The following is a 24,104-nucleotide window of genomic DNA, read 5'->3' as shown; positions in this document are numbered from 1 at the left end:
CCAGGCAGAACATTCTGATGTCTCTATTACTTCGATACAGAGGTAGAACATTTCTTTCTTGGTCTTGCTATTAATATAAATGGAAAATTAACCATTCCCTGGCGACCCAATTAAATAGATAAAAAGGTAATCTGGGCTGCTAAACTATCAAGACTGGTGTGGTTCCTATGAAGCTCACAAATCAATAAAGTCAGCACAAAAAGTTAGCTCCATCAGTTACTCTTTTATACTCTCATCAGGGCTCATGCAGATGAACCCTACAGATATTAGTGTCATCATTAAGGGGATGCAAAATGGCCTGCATTTAACTGTCAGCATTTGAAATGTGCTCAGAGGGCCTGTATGATAAAAAAAAAAAAATGTGTTTCAAAAATGATTAGGTGCACTCATAAGAAGATGCGATTTTGTGTTGTGGAAGGAAGAGTATTAGTGTGGGTTATAGGAGATGATATTGTTAATTGTTAAATGGTATCTGCTAAATTATTACTATGTTCTAAGCACTGTACTAAGCAATGGGATAGACACAAATTAATAAGGTTTGACACAGTCCATGTCCCACATGGGGCTCACAGTCTTAATCCACATTTTTACAGATGAGGGAACTGAGGCACAGAGAAGTCAAGTGACTTGCCCACAGTCACCCGGGAGATGACTGAACTCCTTGTCTTCCCTCCCAAACCCTGCCCTCTCCCTGACTTTCCCATCACTGTTGACGGCACTACCATCCTTCCCATCTCACAAGCCCGCAACCGTGGTGACATCCTTGACTCCGCTCTCTCGTTCACCCCTCACATCCAAGCCGTCACCAAAATGTCTCTCCGCAACATTGCCCAGATCTGCCCTTTCCTCTCCATCCAAACCGCTACCCTGTTCGTTCAAGCTCTCATCCTATCCTGTCTGGATTACTGTATCAGCCTCCTCTGCGATCTCCCATCCTCTTGTCTCTCCCCACTTCAATCCATACTTCACGCCGCTGCCCGGACTGTCTTTGTCCAGAAACGCTCTGGGCATGTTACTCCCCTCTTCAAAAATCTCCAGTGGCTACCAATCAACCTACGCATCAGGCAGAAACTCCTCACCCTTGGCTTCAAGGCTCTCCATCACCTCGCCCCCTCCTACCTCTCACCTCCCTTCTCTCCTTCTCCAGCCCAGCCCGCACCCTCCACTCCTCCGCTGCTAACCTCCTCACTGTGCCTCGTTCTCTCCTGTCCTGCTGTCGACCCCCAGCCCACGTCATCCCCCTGGCCTGGAATGCCCTCCCTCCGCACATCCGCCAAGCTAGCTCTCTTCCTCCCTTCAAGGTCCTACTGAGAGCTCACCTCCTCCAGGAGGCCTTCCCAGACTGAGCCCCCTCCTTCCTCTCCCCCTCCTCCCCCTCCCCGCCTTACCTCCTTCCCTTCCCCACAGCACCTGTATATGTATATATGTTTGTATGTATTTATTACTCTATTTATTTTACTTGTATATATCTATTCTATTTATTTTATTTTGTTAATATGTTTGGTTTTGTTCTCTGTCTCCCCGTTCTAGACTGTAAGCCCACTGTTGGGTAGGGACCGTCTCTATATGTTGCCAACTTGTACTTCCCAAGCACTTAGTACAGTGCTCTGTACACAGTTAGCTCTCAATAAATATGATTGATTGATTGATTAATCAGTTACTATGCACCAGACAATATACTAAATGCTGGCGTAGATACAAGATAATCAGGTTGTGCTCAGTTCACGTCCCGCATGGTCCTCACAGTCTTAATCCCCATTTTACAGAAGAGGTAACTGAAGCACAGAGAAGATAAGTGACTTGCCCGAGGTCACACAGCAGACTAGTGGTGGCATCAAGAATAAAAACCAGGTCCTCTGACTCCCCGCCCTGTGCTCTTCCCACTAGGTCATGCTGCTTCTCCACAGGCCTTTAACTCGTCTTTGAAACAATTTATTCTAACGTGTTCCAGTAAGGATGACCAACTCTGACTGCCCTTCTCTCATTATGCATCGTGTGCCTGAAACCATGGTACACCTCTGTCAACCTTCTTTTTTCAAGAAAGAAGCTGGGCTTCTCTATGCTAAAGCCAACTGATGTCCTGCTGACCACAAAACAGACCTAAAGGTTAAAGATAGCACATGCTCCCACATCTCCAGTAGAGGATGGGAAGATAGTGGGTGAATGGGGATGGGGGGTGGAGAGTGAGTGTGTGTGTGTGTGTGTGTGTGTGTGTGTGTCCAGCCAGCTGTTTGAGTGAAGCAGTCACCCCTCTAATCCATGGGACGTCTCTAGGCTTGTGGGCAGTGACATATCTGTTAACTCTGTTGTACTGTACTCTCCATGTCAGTAAAATCAACATGAGATGGTGTTTCCAGGAAAGGGGAGAGGTCCACAGTAAAATTTCATTTATCACGCACCACCCCCACACCAAGGTTAACCCTTATTTAAAAACCATGATTGAGAGGAGAGAGATTAGGTGGAAATATGGAAACCCCTAGAACTCTACACCCCAAGAATAAGCAGAGGCTGCAGGTGCCCCGGCACTAAACACACAGCTATGCTGCAACATGACACAAAAGCAGAACCCGGAGAGTCTGTGCAAGCAGATCTCCCCAGCCCTGAGAGCAAACACTGGGATGCAGAGATGCCACTACTCCAGGCAGAACTGATGGAGGCCCACGGCCCATTGCACTTCTCTTTCCACAATTTTGTGGGCAATTTCTAGGTAACCAGAGGAAATCACTCCAAACACAGAGCAGATCCAGGAAGGAAACCGTGGCAGGGAGGAGGAAGGCAGAGCTGAATCTTCAGGTTCGTTCTCCTAAGAGGAGAGCCCCTGCTTCCTAATGAATATTAACACCCAACAGTGAAGATCTCAGCTGAAGAGAGAGAGAGAGAGAGAGACAGAGAGAGAGACACAGACAGACACTTGGTCCCTTTAAAGTTAATTGAATCCTGGGTCAGAAAAAAGCAAGACCACTTTCCTTTCCTTGCAGTTTGGCTTTGTTAATGGGTGTTTTTCTCCTTAAAGCCATGAAACTGGGTCTTTCTGCTCCACTTCCTATGAAGCATGATTCCTGTAGTCCAAAACAAACCTTGCTGATTCATCCTCTGTAATTAAAGGATTTAGGAGATTCCCCTGGAGATTAGCAAGGACATGGGCACTGCCCACCATAGGTTTTCCCTCTGGCACAGAGAATACCTCATTTCGTGGCCACATCCACCCTCACTCTCACTCTCTCTGACTTGGGAACATAAGGGAAGGCCCCTCAGAAAACACAGCCTTCTGAGAGAAGACCGTCCCCGACTCCACAGAGCGACAGTGAGACAAACGGCAACTCTCTCGGCGGTCACAGCTTGACCCACAGAGGCTCGGTGGGAGTGGGGCTTTGGAAGACGGAGGGGGTGAGTTAATGACCAGAAGGACAAGGTGGAACAATGAAGCTGCAGTATCCAGAGCCCTGACTCAATAGAAAGGAGATTAGCAGCCCCCATGGTCCAGCCACTGCTGGTCAGCATCCATGTTGTCCTCATTTACCTAATTATTTGGTGGATAGCGCTAGGCAGCTTTTGATCTAGTCAGAGCGGAAGTTTTTGTGCTCCACTTGTTAATCATTTCAGCAGTTACTCTTGGACAGATATCGGGGGTTTGGTGCGGAAACTGCGATGCAGTCACTGGTGGGCAAGGCAGAGCCAGACTATCAGGCGGCATTAGCACTCAATCAACAACCCAGCAGTCACTGATCATAGGAAGGCCTGTATCTGAGGTTAATGAAGAACAGTCCTGATAATTGCTCACTGGTACTGGAATGCAGTACATAATAGTTGCAGACTAATATTTTTATGGGAAATCCCTCCATGAAAAAAGTCTCTCCTCCCCTCTCAAAAACCAATCAATGCTCCCAGTTCATCTTGCTAATACCACTTTAAGTAACCAATGGGCTCTGAGGCTCAGGTCTCCTGCATGGTAACCAAGGAGAGCAAAAAAGAAAGTTTGGAAGGGAGTACAGGAACAGAGCATAGGAGATGGAGGTAGCAGGACACCTTTCCCCACAGCCCCACCCCTAGTTCCACACCCCAAGTAACTCTTCTCTAGATCCACAGATCTATTTCCAAGTCTCCTTGGAACTCTCCCATGATCCCCCAGGCATGACGAAGCCCCGATGAGAAACATTGTTTTCTGGGATTTTTCTCTCTCTCCTCTCATTGCAGAAACAGACTAGGAGAGGGCTGTTGTTTCTTTAAGATCCCCCTTCCTCTCTGACAGAAAAGGTGGAGGAATCTGGGATGGGGAGTGCATAGACAGGACTGCTGTGGGGCTTTGGGGAGTTCTGACTGAGGCCATGAGCTGTCACCAGTTGCTGATTCTGCTTCTGCTGCTGCCAAAAGGGAGATGGGTGGGAACTATATATCAGAGAACAGAGAGACATGACACAGAAGAAAACTTGCTTCCAAGAAGGACAAAGTGAAGAGAGCCACAGCAGAGCGAGAGAGTGCATGGGTTTTAGGGCTCTAGACTCGGATACACAGTTAGGGCTGAACTATCTGGTCCTCTAAGACTCAGGGAATTGTGTCTCCTTTCTGAATTGTTTTATAATGACCCCAATTCCACCCTGGTTTGCTTCTTGAATTCCCTTCCTATTGTTTATCGCTTCTCCATTTATCCAGCCAGAGCTTACTGGTGTAGTGATAATCTGAACTGGGGGTGGTGGTGTGTGCCTAAGTTTGATTTAATGATTTTGTTAATTATTGCATTTGCTAATGGGGGTTTTGTCCCAAGGCCAAGGAGAATCCCATAGCGATTGTAGTCACTGCAGCAGTTTCGGTTTGAACTCTTTAAGTGAACCCAAGCCCTGAAACATTCTCCTTCAAAAATGGGAAGATTAAAAAAAAACTGGCGAGGGTAAGGGAGATGAGTGAGTGAGTGAGAGAGAGAGAGAGAGAGACAGAGAGAGAGAGAGACAGACAGACAGTGTGTGTGTGTGTGTGTGTGTGTGTGTATTTCTAAATGGATTATTCTGTGACTGCCTCACAGGCATTTGTGTCCTTTTGTCAAGTATTCATATGTGTGTTTCAGTACAAAACTGTTTCCCTTCATCTAGGTATTTCTGTGGGTTGTGAAAATGTTTTTGTGCATTTTTTTTAATTCCGCTGGGTGTACGAATCTGTGGGGGGTCTACCCCTATTGCAGGATACAGGCCTACAGTGAAAGGGGAGCAGGAGTTGGGGAAAGGCCAAAGGGGCCAATCAGGATGATACCCACCCCATCTCCAGCATTTATGTACATATCCTCATATCCTTTTGCTCTGCCATTTCCCCTATCTGTTATTTTACTGCCTGTGTCCCCACTAGACTGCAAGCTCCTTGAGGTCTGGAATTGTGGCTACTACCTCTATTGTACTGTGTTCTGCCAAGCGCTGGTACATTGCTCTGCACACACTAAGCACTCCATAAACACCACCGATGGACTGGTTGATGATTAAGAGTTCCCCATGTTCCTGCTGTCCATCTGCTGTCCATTTCTGGTGCTCAACTCTTCCAACAGTCCTCTCTGACTCCATGCTGCTGTTTTGCAGTATGGCGTAGTGGACAGAGTGAAGGCCTGGGAGTCAGAATGTTATGGGTTCTAATCCCGACTCTGCCACTTGTCTGCTGAGGGACTTTGGGCAAGTCACTTCACTTCTCTGGGCCTCAGTTACCTCAAATGTAAAATGGAGATTGAGACTGTGAACCCCACATGGGCCAGGGACCGTGGCAAGCCTGATTTGCTTGTGTACACCCCAGCAGAGTGCCTGGCACAAAGTAAATGCTTAATACCATAATTATTATTGTTATTATTTTGGGGATTTGGGCCTGAGCAGCTCCAATGGAAGGTTCTCTGGGCTCCAGCCCTCTCCCTGTTGACTCACTGCAAGGACTGCTGCTCAGGGCTCCATTCCTTGGCAACAACAGTTTCTTCTCTCCTACAGGTTAGTTGCATCCAGTTTGGACAGGACAAAAACCGCACAGCCCTGATGGGTCACATCAGGGTTTGCAGGCTTTCGGCGCTGCGTTCCCAGACTGCCATTTGGACGGTTTACAAAAATCAGCAAAGAACATGGAGGAAGCCAGGCAAGCAAAATGTTGGAAAGCTTGTCTAATCACAGAAACAAAAATGAGGAGATGCAAAGTTGTAACTCTCTGAGGAACACTTTCACGAGCACTGCGCTTTTGAATGTAGTCCACATTCACGGCGATGTGTCAAATGGAAAAATATTGCAAAGGTGGAATTAAAACTTGAGATGCATGCTTCATCAACAGTAGGTGATTCCGTGGGTACTTGCCCCCCCACACCCCACTTCAGGTCTCAAAACGAACAAGTCAGCAAGCCAAGTCTCTCTTCTGCCTTCTCTCTTTTGCCTTCTGTTACTTTTCTCAGGTAGAAACCTGGCCCTTTCCCTTTCAGTACTCCTCTAGTTTGGCCCTGACAATGATTCCTTTGTAATTCCCCACAGCTCCTGGTATGGTGCTCTACACAATGAATCGATCAATAGATCAATGGTATTTACTGAGAGCTATGTGCAGAGCACTGTACTAAGAACTTGGGAGACTACAACGGGACTGGCAGACACACTCCCTGCCCATAATGAGCCTACAGTCTAGAGGGGGAGATGGACATTAACATAAACAAATAATTTATAATATATAATCTGAACAACTGCTGTTAACAGCCTGAGTAAAATGTAATCTGACAAAATGTCCTGCACACTGTACCTAATGGTTGCACCCCAACTCCCATTTGAGGCATCTGTTCCATGGGGAAGATCTGCCTGAACCCCAATTCATTTAGGCTGGGATCAATAATCTGGGTTTAACAATAATAGTAATACTAACAGTATTAATAACTGCGGTATTTGTTAAGCGCTATGTGCCAGGCACTGTACTAAGTACTGGGATACACACAAATGTCAGGTTAGACACAGTCCCTGTTCCATGTGGTGTTCACAGTCTGAATCCCCATTTTCAATTGATGTAACAGGCACAGAGAAGTGAAGTGATTTGCCCAAGGTCACACCGCAGACAAGTGGCTCAGCTGGTAGTAAAACCCAAGTAATCAGTTCTGTGGCTTTCTTTTTAGACCCCCTTCGAGGCCTTCACATCCCCTTAGCCCTTAAATGACTAGTATCTCAATCAAATGATATAATGAATGTGCTGTGGGTTGTCTATACAGAGTGAAGTGGTCCCTCCTAAGAAATCTCTCAGTCTTGTTAAAATGAGAAAACTGGAAGTGGAGGAGACACATAGGAGCTATTTGCAATGTTTATCACCTCCTCAGGCATTCAGAGCATCTTCTCTATCCAGAATACCAAGGACTTCACCTAGCAGATCAAATTTTGCCTTTCTACTAGGTTTGTTGTGGTTGGAAATTCCAGTACTTGGGCCATCAGAGCTCAAGGGTCCAGGGCGTAACTACTAGAATATTTAATATATGTATAAGGAAGCAAAGAATAGGTAGAAGCAGCATGGCCTAGTGGATAGAACATGAGCCTGGGAGTCAGAAGGACCTTGGTTCTAATCCCTGTTCTACCATTTGTCTGCCACGTGACTTTGGTTTCACTTCTCTGTGTTTCATTTACCTCATTTGTAAAATGGGGATTACAACTGTAAGCCCCAAACTGAACATGGACTGTGTCCAACCTGATTAAGGTTTGTCTACTCCAGTGTTTAGTACAGTGCCTAGCACACAGTAAGTACTTAACAAATACCATTAAAAAAGAAAACATATCTAAAGGTAAATGATCAAGAAAAGAAGAACCCAATAAAAGCAGTGGCCTCTCCTTTAAATTAGCATTCTTGCAGATGACCTTAATTTACAGATCAGAAGACACTATTAGTAAGGTGTCTATTGTGCCAAATTCATTTCTACATTTATGTTTAACATCTAAATAATAGGTGCTCTCAATTCAAGTTGAGAAAAATGCTGCACTTTCTGCTGATACTGATTTTTCCTGAGATGCGTGATACGCTGCTTGGCCAGAAAAGCAATAGAAATTAGGAAAAGTTGATTGCTGTCCTGCCTTCTTTATTGCTAACACATATACTTCAGCCTGCTAATTTGAACAATTTATCCAACCCCATTTGTAACATGCTGCCAAGTTCTCCTTATTCCCAGCTGTAGGTGACAGTCTCCCATGGCTTCCGGCTTTTAACCCTGATGAATGGAGCACTGGAGTCCTGAACGTGAGCCATATAGCCCAGCCAGCTGCTAGTTTAGAAATAGCAGTTATGGCTCCCCACCATCAGGCCTTCTGGGAAAAACGGTACAGAATAACAGCATTCTCCAACAGAAAACCAACTACCATAATCACCTCAGAATCTTGCTAATTCTTCGGGCATTCATTGGACAAACACATTCATGACGTAATTTTTTACAGAAGGTGTCTTCAGGCACATTTCTGAATTCTTACCTAACATCAGTACTGTAATGTACTGCCGCTAATTACCATTACCACTGATGAAATATTGTTCCCCTCTTTATCATGTCAATTCTTTCCTTGTGGGAATTGGCACCAATTCTCCTGCCCCCTTCCCTGTGAAACAGCAAGCTCCCTATGGGCTAGTGATGAAGTCTCAATTATTATCCCCAAACCTTACCTTCCCCAGCACTTACTGCAGTACTTTGCTCAAACTATGTGCTCAAAAGTCTCAGTGAATAAATAATAGCACCAGATTTGTCTAAACTGCATACAATCTGATGTACTAATATGCAGTAGGGTATGGATACGACAAGCTACAAGGCATATATGCTATATGGAATGGGGCATGGGTTGGCGACTACATTGCCACCATTTTAATGCCTCTTGGTAAGTGCATGCAGGCCAACACTGAAAGACCACAGTAGGGTCGGGGGGGATTTAGCTTATGGCTGTCTGGGAGCCTTCCTGGCACACAGCTGTTCTCAAAGTTGTGGCACGCTGAGTGTTTCTGAGGGTACACATGGCTGCCTAGGTAAGTGCTTCCATAGGAAGACACTGCATCTTGGGAATCAGGCCAAATTTTGCCCACCTTGGCTACAGGGGAAATGGGGTGCATTTGTGTGTGTATGCATCTATGTGCTGCAGATATTGAGGGCCTGAAGATAAGATGCTAGAAGTGAGACTTTTTTCAGTACGTTCGTATTGAACATAATCCTCCCCTAAACTGCAAGCTCATTGGGGGCAGGAAATGTGTCTGCTTATTGTTATATTGTATTCTCCCATGTGTTCAGTACAGTGTTCTGCAGTAAGCACTCAAATACAACTGACTGAAAATATGCTATTTGGTAACACCGATGTACGTCTGGTGATCCCTTTAATGCAGTGAACATTTAGAAACTGATCCTGGTCAATTCAATTTAATTTACTTGAATTTATTGAGTGCTTACTGTGCACAGGGCACTATACTAAGCACTTGGGAGAGCACAATATAACAGTAAAGAGACACATTTCTTGCCCACAAAGAGCTTGTTTTTACTGAGCGCCATGACAGACTGTTACATTTCCTGCCTCTTGAGGTCTTGATCATTTCAAAGTTTCTGCTTTAAGAGTCTAACTTCTAATTTTTGTATGCCAGGCTGGCCCATCTTCTTTCTGCTGCTATCTTCCAGCAATAAAAATAGAAAGCCATTGAAAACATAAGCCACATGATAAATAATGATAATTTTCTTTCCCCAGAAAGGCTGGGAAGAAAGAGGAGACTTGAGTGGTGATCATCTGTATTTTGCCACCGAGAATGGACTGTATAATTCTTTCCAGCAAGTGGCAATATCTAATAAATGGCACCTGATCAATAGGTGGGCTCCAACATCTGAGAATTATAAAGCCTTCCTAGCATGATGTGTCTCCGGGAAATGTCAGGACCATTTATCATGGCCTCAGACAGATCGCCTGCTGTTGCTGCTTGCTCACTTTACAGCCTAACTTTACTGAGGACTCAACTATACCAAGCAGGTTCCTTGGCATTTCCCATCACAAGTTTTCTTCAAAGACCAAAACAAAGAAAGGCTGCACAGGGCATTTTTAGAATGGACATAACTACCCTCGCTTCCATTTCCCAGAAACTTTCCCAGAATGGAGGCTTGTTTCAAAGCTACCACACAAAACTGTTTCACTGGGGTTTCCGGGTACACCCTGAAAGAGTTCTCTTTGTCACCCTACATGGGTTGTGTGTCTTTCCTCAAAGCAGTTTACAACTTGCATTTTATTTTGACGCAGAACTCTAGTAGTAGCACTTGTCAATAAGTTGCCTGCTCAGTACACAGCACAAGATATGCTTAGCCTGGTCTAAGGAAGGGAAAGACTGGCTTCAGTTCTTCCTTCTGCCACTGCCACTGGTGTGAGGTGAGATGAATTACCCAGTTCCACTGCACCTCTAGTCTCTCTACATAGTTGAGGAGTGGCATGGCCTAGTGGAAAAAGCATGGGGCCTTAGAGTCAGAGTACCTGTGTTCTAATCCCAGCTCTGTTACTTACCTGCTGTGAGGCCTTGGGCAAGTCACTTCACTTCTCTTTGCCTCAGTTTCCTCACCTGTAAAATGGGGAGTCAATCCCTGTTCTCCCTCCTACTTTGCCTGAGAACCCCACGTGGAGCAGGGACTGTGTCCGAAATATTTACCTTGCCTCTACTCCAGCATTTAGAAAAGTGCTTGAAACAGTTCTCTTTGTCACCCTACATGGGTTGTGCGCCTTTCCTCAAAGCAGTTTACAACTTGCATTTTATTTTCATGCAGAACTCTGTAGTAGCACTTGTCACTGCTCTCCTTGCTTCAAGCAACACCTAAGGGGTGTGGTGGTCTGGTGAATATTGCTTTGTTGAGCAGAGTGTTGGTTTCCAGTGAGTTCAATCAATTAATTAATGGTATTTACTGAGCACCACATGGGTGTGAAGTGCTTGGGAAAATCATACAGAAGAACACTTGCTGCCATCTCACAGGGGTTTAAAATCTCTATTGTTCAGCAGAGACCAGCAATCACCTTACTTAGTACTGTACAATTTCCCCACAACCTTTAAAAGCAAAGCAATATCAGAATAATATTAATATCAAAAATAATAGTGGCATTGGTTAAGCACTTACTATGTGCTAAGGACTGTATTAAGTGCAGGAATAGATACAAGGTAACAGGTCAGACATGGCCCTTGTCCCACATGGGGCTCACTGTCTAAGTAGGAAGAAGAAGAGTTATTTGATCCCCAATGAAGAAAGTGACTTGCCCTAGGTCCTACAGCAAGTAAATGGCAGAGCTGGGATTAATAATAATAATAATGTTGGCATTTGTTAAGCGCTTACTATGTGCCAAGCACTGTTCTAAGCACTGGGGAGGTTACAAGGTGATCAGGTTGTTCCACGGGGAGCTCAAAGTCTTAATCCCCATTTTCCAGATGAGGTAACTGAGGCACGGAGAAGTGAGGTGACTTGCCCAAGGTCACACAACTGACAAGTGGAAGAGCCGGGATTTGAACCCATGGCCTCTGACTTCAAAGCCCGGGCTCTTTCCACTGAGCCATGTTGCTTCTCTTAGATTAGAACCCAGGTCCTCTGATTCCTAGGCTGGTGCTCTTTCCACTAGGCCACGCTGCTTCTCAGGAGGCCCAAACAGGAAAAGACTAGAAGGGAGAGAGGGGACCAGATGGGCGAAAATTCACTTTTGTTTATTTGCCTAGAAACTGCAGTCTGCCCCACTCCACAGAGCAAGGCTGAGCCTATGGGCCAAGAGCAGTCTCCCTGAGGCCGCAGAGACATCAACTTGGCCCAGTGTTTGCTTGTTTGGGATGGTCTCTGGGCCAGCTCGAGGCCTCAGGATGGGTCTTGTGGTCAGACCAGCTGGAAGGAAGCCAGTCAACCTCCCATCCTGCTCTGGAGGTGTAAACAGCCCTGCCTGTGATTCTGCATGACTCCACGACAGCTGTTTGGTGATCTTCCTGCCTGCCAGGACCCACAACCGACCGACAATCGGAGGGATGGGGGGGGCGGGAGGGGCCCTCAGGGGATTGGCTTTCAGTCAGCCCCAATAGCGGTGTAAATTGTGGGGGATGCTCTGAACCCCGACTCCCTGGGTTTGTGGAGGTCAGAGAGCAGGCTGGGAACAATCGAGGTGATAAGGTAAAACCAAAGAGGATAGAACCTGCAGGTTTTACAGCCACTACTCTAGATGTAGACTGTGATGCTTTAGATTGTAAGTTCCTTGTGGGCAGAGAATGTGTCTACCAACACTATTATACTGTACTCTCCCAAGTGCTTAGTACTGTGCTCTGCACACAGTAAGTGCTCAATAAATACTTCTCCTCTCCCAAATTTCCAGTGTCCTGTGTACTGTTACTCTATTTACACATATCTACGTATTATATATTATAAATTATTTATTTATATTGATGCCAATCTCCCCCTATAGACTGTAAGCTCATTATGGGCTGGTAACGAGTCTGCCATCTCTGCTGTACCGTATCGTACTGTCCCAAGTGCTTAGTAAAGTGCTTTGCACAAAGAATGCATTCAATAAATACCATTGATGATCATGAAAATTATCTTTATGTCCACCTCCCCCAGTAGAGTGGAAACTCCTTGTGGGCAGAGAATATAACATGTCTCTGTTTTGTATTCCCAGCTGCTCAGTATAGTGCATTGCACCTAATATATACTAGAGCCACCATCTGGGGACAATCAATTCTCGGGCGGGGGGGGGGGGGGGGTTTGTCCTTGGATCTATCAATATCAGGCAAAAACTCCTCACCCTCGGCTTCAAGGCTCTCCATCACTTCGGCCCCTCCTACCTCACTTCCCTTCTCTCCTTCTACAGCCCAGCCCGCACCCTCCACTCCTCTGCCGCTAATCTCCTCACTGTGCCTCGTTCTTGCCTGTCAATCAATCAATCATATTTATTGAGCGCTTACTATGTGCAGAGCACTGTACTAAGCGCTTGGGAAGTACAAGTTGGCAACATATAGAGACAGTCCCTACCCAACAGTGGGCTCACTCGCCATCGACCACCGGCCCACGTCATCCCCCTGGCCTGGAATGCCCACCCTCCACACATCCCCCAAGCTAGCTCTCTTCCTCCCTTCAAGGCCCTACTGAGAGCTCACCTCCTCCAGGAGGCCTTTCCAGACTGAGCCCCCTCCTTCCTCTCCCCCTCCTTTCCCTCCCCATCCCCGTCTTACCTCCTTCCCCTCCCCACAGCACCTGTATATATGTATATATGTTTGTACGTATTTATTACTCTACTTATTTTATTTGTACATATTTATTCTATTATTTCATTTTGTTAATATGTTTTGTTTTGTTCTCTGTCTCCCCATTCTAGACTGTGAACCCACTGTTGGGTAGGGACCATCTCTATATGTTGCCACCTTGTACTTCCCAAGCGCTTAGTACAGTGCTCTGCACACAGTAAGCACTCAATAAATACGATTGAATGAATGAATGAATTGCATTTCGTGGGCATCTACTGCATGCAGAGCATTGTAATAGGCATTTGGGAGAGAACAATAGACCTAGTAGATATGATCTCTGCATTCAAAGAACTCACAGTCCAGCAGGAGAGGCAGACAGTAAATTATATTATTGATAGGAGGAAATAATAGATTAAATAAACTATGCACATAAATGCTACGGGGTTGTGAGTATTCAAGTACTTAGTACATAAGATCTGGGGTGACAGTTGTGGGATACAACTAAGATGATTAGAAATTAATCAGGGAAGTCCTCCTGGAGGAGATGGGATTTCAGAAAGCATTTGAAGATGGGGAGAGCTGTGATCTGTCAGAAATGAAGGGACAGGTCCTGAAAGAGGGCAGGATGTTAGCCAAACTCTGAGAAAGACAAAAACGAGGCACAGTGAGTAGATGAGCTTAAGAGGAATGAAGAGTTCAAACTGAAGTATAGTGGCAAAGGGAGTAATTAGGGGGGAGAGAGAGCTGTTTGAGTGCATTAAAACCAATCATCAGGTGTTTCTCCTTGAAGTGAAGGGAAATGGGCAACCACTGGAGGTTTTTGAAGCACAAGAAGATGAATGCAGAACATTGTTTCAGAACAAATTATCCAGGCAACAGTATGAACTATCCACTGGAGAGAGGGAAGTAGAAAGCTCTGGGATAAAAGCTAGGCATGGAAGCAAGCCAGGTTTACAATATTCCAAATGCAGTTTTTTCTCTAAACAACAGGGACCACCATCTACTTATTCTGTGCTGTTCTCAGGAGAGTACCATCAACATTCATTCTGTTTCCAATTCTTGCTACTAGGTCACCAGAATCCTAGGAATGGGAAGGCCCAGATCACCTGGTTATTCATCCTGCCTTGAGGAAGGCCTCTACCCATCCAAAGCCAAGAAGGAAAGACTCTCTTGGAGAACCCACAACCCCTCTGAGCAGAAAATTCCTTACAATATTTAACCCAAATCTCTCATGCTGCAATTTGAATCTGCTTCCTCTTATTTGGTCCTCAGCGGGGGCAGGAGAACAGCTGGTCACCATCCTCTGTAAAATCACCCTCCCTGTACCTAAATCCTGTAATTAAGGGTTTTCCCCTACCCCCCAGCTCCCAGATCAAATCATCCCAGGACTTTTAATGACAGAGACTATAAGAAGTGTCACCTAATACCTGTAATTTTATGATGATTAGACTCACTGGGATTATTAACAGCAAAATAGGATGGCTGATTTTTGCCACCAAGAATAACCAAAAGCAATGTTATAGTCCCTGCCAAGTTACTTCTGCAAACAAAGGAAATGGATACAGAGAACATAGGCTAAACAATACATTGGATTGAGGTGGATACATAAACCGCAAAACAGACTCCAATTATTGTTGCGGGACAGGATTTATCAAGACTCCTAAAGTAATTTTTCCTGAGTTTCTGAGGTTTATTATGCTGAAACCAATTTTGGCACTCTAAAAGAATATAGACTATGATGGTTGTGACTGTCTATATTAAAGGATTCCAGAAGCTTAAAGGCAACTGTTTACCGAAGGGCAAGATGTTTTAAAGATTCAAATTTCATATAAGGTATCTGACAGAATACGAAACTTTGAACTTATCGAACATTACCAGAAATTTCAAATCAAAGTTATTTGGAAATGCCAGCAGATTCCTTCACTGAAGATCACACAATCATTGGAATAAGCATATAAATCTACTATTTTTAAGATACATTTCCCTCAGAAAAACAATCACCTTCCTCCTTTGCAGACTTACAGCGAGTCGAGGTTTATTTTGTTTTCTTGTTTATAATTTCCTTTTCACATTGCAGAAGTTTCAGTTTGTGGACAGGTTATTTCCCTTCAACAGTGGGCAGGATACCAAAAAATGAACTGCAGTGTAGTTTTATAAAGTATGCACTGGTAATTAAAAGTATTAATGATTCCCAGTGGGGAGTGTGGTTTATTATTTTGTTAATGGTATTTGTTAAGTGCTCACTATGTGTCAACCACTGTTCTAAGCACTGGGGTAGATACAAGTTAATCATTAATTTATTAATTATGTTAATTTATTGTTACAGCGTACTCTCCCAAGTGCTTGGTATAATGCTCTGCACACAGTAAGTGCTTAATAAATACAACTGAATGCATGAATGAATAAATAAGAGGAGGACAGACTGAGCAAACTAAGGCACAGACAAGTGACTTGCCTAAGGTCACACAGAAAGGAAGTGGTAGAACTGAAATTAGACTCCATATCCTCTGACTCCCAGTCCATTGTTACTGCTCATTAGACAACACTGCTTCCCATTAGGTCATGCTGATTCCCAGAGCTGCTTTATTTTTAACTGTTATGTGAACTATATCTCAGGCACTTTGCTGTGAAAGGAAGCCACCTCACACACAAATCTGGACTCAATTTATGTCATTTGAAGTACTCAAGAGCAAACCAAAGAAAACTTTGCATTTTTTTATGGAATAAAGCAGAGATCTGGCAGAGGATGTGTGTGAAAATGAAGCAGTTCTTCCCTCCCACAATCTGGGAATGATACTCACTTTGGATGCAAAGAATTTAAGGGAAATCTGATCAGCTGACAGCACTGGGAGATTTTGCAGCTGGAATGGAGTGTAGCACAAGCACAGTTCAGGTCCGGATACCTGAGCATAGCAGTCAGCCATTCCCTGAAGCTACTGACCTAACAGAATTGTACCCTGCAGCTGAGCACAGTGTGCTCATCTTGCCTCAATCAAGGCTTCATGAAGAGAATAGCCAACCCCTCCCCACCTGGCCTAACCTGGACAAATAGGGTCCACAGACCCAGCTCTAAAAGGAAAGTTCTGAAGCACCTGACTTTTGACAGGAAACTGATCATTTTTCTATCAAAGGCATTTAAGGAGGACGATCCAACACATGACAGTAGAATCGATGTAAATCCACCAAACACATCCTCCTGACATCTCTGGAACCAAATAAGGAATTCAGGCTTTTAAAATATGAAAGGTGAAATATGAGATGGACAGTTGAATGACAATTATCAGACAGGGAACAAAGATCTTAAAGGAGATGCTTGCAAGCCAAAGGGAAGGGTAGGCCCTAACCACCAACATTTTGGATGAGTGTCAGGTTAAGTGGGGTGTGGTGGTAACTCAGGGTGTTGAGACAGAGGAGGAAAAGACATCTCCGGCCCTGCCCTCTAGACTGTAAACTCTTTGTGGGAAGGGAATGTGTCTGTTTATTGTGATACTGTACTTTCCCAAGTTTTAGTACACTGCTATGCACACAGTAAGTGCTCAATAAATACAACTGAATGAGTGAATGAATGAATGAATGCTCTTAGTACTACAGCTCCACCGTTTCCCACTGCCTAGGAAAGTTTCAAGGATCATTGTTTTGTGGGTGTCAGGTGTCTACTCCCTAAAAAGGACAACTAGATAAGATTCACAGAAAGTCTGGTAAGCTCCTAAAAGGAGCTCCTCCCTAATCTTTCTGCACAGTCATTCAATGTCCCACTTGTTTGGTTAACAGGGAAAAAGGCTTAACTGGCTAGGAAGGAGGCCTGGCTAATGAGTTTGGCTGGCTAACTAAAGACGACCATGCCCAAATTGAACAATGTCTGGCAAGTAAAGCAGCAAAGTCAAGGATTTGAGATTTAATCTGACCTAATTAGGGCTGCAGTGTTTACACGGTATGATAAATATAAGGCTTATATACAGGGACCAGAGGTTCGTCTGAATGGGAGATTGGGTGGGCTTTTTCAGGGCGGGGAGGTTAAAGCCAAGAATCAGTAGACTTGATGGATTTTATTTTTTTTATGGTATTTATTAAGCGCTTACTATGTGCCAGGCACTGTACTAAGCACTGGGATAGACTCAAGCTAATCAAGCCAGACACTGTCCATGTCCCACTTGGGGCTCACAGTCTTAATCTCCATTTTACAGATGAGGTTACTGAAGCACAGAGAAGTGAAGTGACTTGCCTAAAGTCACTGAACATACAAGTGGCAGAGCGGGGATTAGAACCCAGGTGCTTCTGGCTCCCAGGCCTGAGCTCTGTCCACTAGGCTATGCTGCTTCACTTCAAGGACTGCCTTGCTCCTTAAAATTGGGCAGACACAGTTACCAGACTTGGTTTTCTCTTCTACAAGTGATGCACTTTGAGAAACTAGATCCTCCATATCCCCAAAGGTCACCTCAATGCTGCCTTCAGCCTCCCAGACACCTTTCCTCCACTCATGGGACTCCAACTGCTAATCACTCACCTATCTCGAGTGGGTGCTGTGAGGATTGGATTATAAAAGGCTGAGAATGATCACTCCTGTCACCTCACCCATTTCTGTTCAGTAAATGTAAAACAAAAGCATTCTCAGGCTTCTGATTCCTCCACAATTTAACTCGGATAAAATGGCATTTGATCAGTTATTAGTGATGGCAGATAATCCTCAAGGATTTTCACGAACTTTCAAAAATCTTTTGTCTTGGAACCGGGAAACAATGTTCCATCAGGGGTGAACTCAAAACCACAGATCCTAAATTTAGTTTGAAAACGCAGAAATTAGAATGCTGACAAAGAACAAGGGGCAGGTGAGGTGCCAGCCCTATGCCCCATGCTCCCTCAGGGGCACCCCTCAATGGGCCATTCAGTAGTCAATCATAGTTATTGAGCACTTACTATGTGCAAAGCACTGTACTAAGTGCTTGGGACAGTGCAATATAACACTATAATAAAGGTGAAGTGAAGGATGAGAGCAGTATATCCACTAGGTGCTCCCTCTGATCAGTTCACTGCCTGATGCCATAAAACTGCAACGATAAAGAACCCAGCAGGCTACAAGCTAAATACAATTAGAACAGAGCTTTGCACATAGTAAGCGTTTAATAAATGTCATCATTATTATACAATAATAGTCTATGGAAACCACCTGAACAGCTATGGTCTCGGCCCCACTTCTCCTGGTAGGAAATTATCAATAATTGATAGGTATCTACTCCTTTCTGAAGCTCCACAGTACCCACACCATTTCTGGGAAATCTCCAAGCAAATATTAATCAACTGCCTTTGTAACATTCATTATGGAACTGCTTATTTCCCTGACCTGCACTCCTTAGCCTAGTCCATAGAGACAAGAGATGCTGTCAGTGTCCTTAACCAGAATCCATCTGATTAATCATGGAGCGCTCATTATTACCCTCAGCATTGGCTGGGGTTCAGCTCTACGCACCTTCAGAACCCAAGCCGCATTAGCACACATCTTGGCTCTAAATGTAACAACCGCATTTTCTTTTTTGGAGAGAGACTGAGACGGGAGTAAAGGAAAGCCTTGGATAGACAGGAAGGATTCTGTAGAACTGCAGAAAAGCCGTATCATACATTTGAAAGAGAATGTACTTTTACCCAAGGGAAGGTGGTATTGGCCGTAGGACTCCTGTATTATTATGATTAATAACAACAACAACAAAAGTGTTTGTTAAGCAATGGGATAGATACAAGATAATGTGGTGGGCACAGTCTCTATCGCTTATTTGGCTCCTAGTGTAAGTGTTGGGAGAAAAAGTACTGAAGCCCCAATTTACAGTTGAAGGAACTGAGGCACAGAGAAGTGAAGTGACTTGCCTAAGGTCACGCAGCAAGCAAGCAGAAAAGCCGGGATTAGAAGCCAGGTCTTCTGATTCCTAGGCCCTTGCTCTTTCCATTAAGCCATGCTGCTTTCCATATTTTTGGCATGAAAAGAAACAATCTCTATCCTGAAGAAGCTCACACACCCAAACACACATAATGTAAATATTAAGCAGAAAATGTCAGAACTGGGGTGCTTTGCTAAACAGTGGCCCCACCAAAGCTGACACTCCTAGCAGTGATAGTTACTCATCTCCAAGTCCTGTATTTCGCTGAACGAGTCATCTCTGGAATTACAAAGCCTTCCCCTTTCTTTTTCTGCTGCCCACTGACAGTCTCAGATATTTTAACGTCACTTGCTCATTCTTTCCCCTTTCTCTGGCTAATTGGAGACATTAGCATTTAAGCCGATGCTTTCAAACTGCTGAATCATTAATGAAATCTTTTTTTTTCTGGAAGGATAGCTTCCCAGGGTATTGCAGTGATGAGAGATTTTGATAGACTTCTTGGCACACGTGAACTCACTTTGATGGCTGGTGGGAATTAAAGCAAGGGTTACAAATGGTTGCTAGGGCGTGGGGCTGCATTCGTGGGTTCCAATTAAATTACCATTCGGTTAGATGATTGTCATCAGCAATGCGTCTGAGGGCCACTGCTAAGGATTCCACTTTAAACTTATTTTCATGATTATTTCATGGCTGATGACACACGGGATATCAACAAATCACACGCACACACATGAATACCATTTCACGGTATTTACCGCTTCCATAGTTTAACAACCTGGCTAGGCAAGATACTCTCACAAGGTGACTTGGAGGACAAAAAGAAAATAAGGAAGCAGAGTTCAGGAAGCAGGACTATAGCTCTTTCTCTTGGCTCAGGCTATGATTTAATATGCAGTTGTCCAGTGTGATATGTTGTGCCAACGACTGGGAATAGCTATTTGTCGATGCAGGTGTAGGAGACACTGTTGGTGGTATTGCAACCTTTTCAACAAACACATCTTCATACAGAAGTAGCTGAAAGGAAAGGACTGGAAATCCATTCCACATTGGGAGTCCACAAAGAGAGTTCACTACTGAGCTGCTGTGTTTGCTGCCTGTAGGGCCGGTTGCTATTTCCAAAACTGCCCCTTAGTATCCTGATCTTCCAAAAGTCTTTGTTCAGAGCAAGGCTTCTCCTGATTGCTACATGGCACGTCTGTTGCAACTGCCTCCCAAGCATCCACTGCTCTGTTACATCACATGAGAACATCCCAGCGGTAGTAGGGACAAGAAAGAACTGGGATTCCCCCTCTAAACTATAAGATCTTGGTGGGCAGGGAATGTCTGATTATTGTTATTTTGTACTCTCCCAAGCACTTAGTAAAGTGCTCTGCACACAATAAGCATTCAATAAATATGACTGAATGAATCAATGAATGTCTTTGTTCTGGCCTCCTTGCAATACCCCTGCTATAATCTACCATAAGCAGCTGCTTTGGTACCATGGGAAGCAACATGGCCTAGTGGAAAGAATATGGGCCTGGGAATCAGATGACTTGGGTTCCAATCCCAGCTCCACCATTTGCTTGCTGTGTGACCCTGGACAAGTCACTTAATTTTACCATTTCTCAGTTTCCTCAACTGTAACATAGGGATTCAATACCTGTTCTCCCTCCTACCTTACTGTGAGCCCCACGTCAGGCAGGGACAATGTCTGATACGATTAACTTTGTATCAACTCCAGCGCTTAGAAAAGTCCCTGACACAGAGTGAACATTTAACAAATAGTAATTATTAACACCCCTTCCTCTCCAAGTAATAATAATAATGATGATGGCATTTATTAAGCACTTACTATCTGCAAAGCACTGTTCTAAGCGCTGGGGAGGCTACAAAATGATCAGGTTGTCCCACGTGGAGCTCACAGTCTTTATCCCCATTTTACAGATGAGGTAACGGAGGCACAGAGAAGTGAAGTGACTTGCCCAAAGTCACACAGCTGAAAATTGGCAGTCAGGATTTGAACCCATGACTTCTGACTCCAAAGCTCGGGCTCTTTCCACTGAGCCATGCTGCTTCTCCAAGAGACTTAAGGCAGCTCTCACTGCCATATATGCCGATGACCTGAATCAATCAATTGTATTTATTGAGTGCTTACTGTGTGCAGAGCACTGTAGTAAGCACTTAGGAGAGCACAATATAACAGAGTTGGTAGACACATTCCTTGCCCACAACGAGCTTATAGTCTAGACTCAATTCCCCTTCACTGGCAACCTTGCCCTGACATTTGTTTTCAAGTAGGGTTTGTGGGTGATGCCGAGAAATGACTGGAGAAGCCGGGTGAACCCCACCCTGGGCAGGTGTCTATGATCCAATGTGGCACCTCTGAAAAGCTTGGATGACTCTTTCTCACCCTCTAGATTCACAGCCAATCCACCCCTTTTCAGGTCTCCCTTATTCATCATGTAAAGAAAAATTGGGAAGACTGCAGGACATAAGGGCTGGAATCCAGACTTTTCGGTATTAAATGATGAGGCTAGTAGAAAGCTAAAAGGGGAAAATAAATTATTTATGAATCCACGTAATTAGCTAACAGGCTTCTGGGCAGTCCTGTCTGATGATCTACCGGGTTCCATTCCAAACTCCTAAGCCCTGGAGGGGTATTTTTGGGGGTTGAGAACTTTCAAAAATGAATTTCCTCATGCCTTGCTATCACGCGAACATTCAACTTATGGCTGGACATATGGCAGGACACAGTGCTTAAAGTTGCTGGTCACCTTTTGCATACCCAGAATAGAAAACAGAACCTGCTTTCACCCAAGGGTGGGTTTATGTTCCTAGCCAGAGAGCTTTCTGGTTTGTATTTCTGATGGGTGTTTAGCAGGACTGAGCCTTCCTGGCTCTTTAAGAAGGAAGGAGTGGCAAAAACAGGACTTCCCTATGAAACTCACTGGGATGGAGAATAAGAGCCCAACTGAAAGTTCCCTACTGGCTGGTGGGAGTGAGACTTGGGTCCACTCCCTTGCTGTGTGGGCTATGGGGGGAGGGGAACGGGCAAAGGCTGAGCGGTCCCTTCAAATACAGTCGGCCTGCTTAGCCTGCTTAATATGCACTGGGGCTGGCAGGGGTTGGTTCTCCACCTTTGGGCAGGGGCCCAATCCCCATTCACCTTCAAAGGGATCTTATTGCAAGGATAAAGGGGTCTTCGACCCCAGCATTAGTCCCAGATGTAGAGGAATTCCCCACTCTTCAGATGCCCCTAAGTGAACCCAAGAGACTGGTATGAGGGGTGTGAGAGACACAATGCCTGGGCGTTTCTCCATGAAAAATTACCAACTCTATTGAATTGCACTCCCTGAGTGCATAGTATAGTGCTCTGCAAACAAGCAATAAATATCACTGATTGAACATTTGACAGCTAAATTTTGCCCCTTATGATGCCGTCACTCCCACATGGTTGGATATACAATCTTACTTGTAATAAGAGGCTTGTTATTATGGATGGTAGCGCATGTATGCATCACACCATTCCTTAAGTAGCTCAACGACATGTATACAACCCACCAATTGAATTGTACCATTGCTGGTGGTCCCAACTGCCTTTGAATCCTTTGGTGGAGGTGGGGGGCAGACCTCTCACCCCCACACCTCCCCCCAACCCCCTGAGCCTGAAGAGAGATGTGATCTTTGCTGCTGCTGGACTTTCTGGTACTGATTGTAGATTGCAAGGTCCTCATGGGAAGGGAACTTGTCTACCAAAACTATTGCACCGTACACTCCCAAATGCTAAGTACAGTGCTCTGCACACAGTAAGCACTCAATACCATTGACTGTCATTTTTCTAGCCAAGGTTAATCCCTGATACTATTCCCCTACTATAGATTAAAACTGGTGAGATTTGATCATCCTGATCTTAAAATAGACTTTCAGCTGTAGGCACCAATTGATTGACAATACACTCACCCAATTTTCACAGAATGCCAATATAACAAACTTTGCTACTACATCATGAGAATGTTAAGAAACCAACTGTCGCTTTTAAACAGCTCGTTTCAGCCCTAGGTATACATGAACAATAGAATGGAACATGTGATCCCTTCTGTCTGACTAGTCTCTCTCTCAAAAATCAAATGGAACTGCCACTTTTTTGGGACACCCAATAAACACTTTGATTAGCTCGAAGACAATCCCGGGCAGCAATTGGCTGGGATAAGACTGGATAAGAGGGGCTTGTCACAAGTGCCGTGGGATAACCTTAGATCTAGGTAAGGTAAGTTGGCATTAGAGGAGCGAAGTGTGCCAGCTGGGTTGTAGTAGTAAATGAGTGAGGTAAGATAAGATGGGGCAAGGTGACTGAGTGCTCTAAAGCCAGTGATAAAGAGTTTCTGCTTGATGCAGTGGTGGATGGGCAACCACTTGAGGCTTTTGAGGCATAAGAAGAGCTGAATTTAATTTTTTTTTGTTTTTTGGGTTTGTTTGTTTTTAGATAAATGATCTAGGCAGCAAAGCCTATAGTGGGGAGAGACAGGAAGCAGGTAGGTTAGAGATGAGGCAGCATGGTAGCAGTTTCAATGGGGAAGAAAGGGAGGATTTTAGAAAAGTTCTGAAGGAAGAACCAATAGGATTTGGTGGCAGAGTAAATATGTGGATTGAATGAGAGAGATGAGTCAAGAATAATGCCAAGGTTAAAGGCCTGTGAGGCAGAGAGGATGGTCTACAATGAAGAGGCAAAAACCTAAACTTGTTTTTTATGGTATTTTCATCACGAGTTCATGGAAAATCCATTTTAAAGCTAATTCTAACTAATGGGGATTCCATTCATACAACTGAGCAAAAATGGAAACAATACTATTGACTGAAATGAGGTTCACAATCTCAATCCCACAGCACTTATGTACATACCCATAAACTGTACCTATACAATATTTTATATTAATGTCTGTCTCCTCCTCTAGACTGTAAGCTCATTGTGGGCAAGGAACATGTCTACCAACTCTGTTGTGCTGTACTCTCACAAGTGCTTAGTACAATGATCTCCACATAGTAAATGCTCAGTAAATACCATGATGATGATGATATACCCAAACGGCT

The 24,104-nt window shown here is 44.5% G+C and overlaps 1 protein-coding gene across 1 annotated transcript in view; it reads right to left on the bottom strand.

Annotated features, from left to right (window-relative positions):
• Window positions 1-24,104, bottom strand: part of KIF26B (kinesin family member 26B) — a 277,322-nt gene that overhangs the window by 52,892 nt on the left and 200,326 nt on the right.

The sequence above is a fragment of the Tachyglossus aculeatus genome, chromosome 19 (genome assembly GCF_015852505.1).
Source record: "Tachyglossus aculeatus isolate mTacAcu1 chromosome 19, mTacAcu1.pri, whole genome shotgun sequence".
NCBI classification, from domain to species: Eukaryota; Metazoa; Chordata; class Mammalia; order Monotremata; family Tachyglossidae; genus Tachyglossus; species Tachyglossus aculeatus.
Note: the sequence above shows the minus strand (reverse complement) of the source record. Positions and strands in the feature narration are given on the sequence as shown.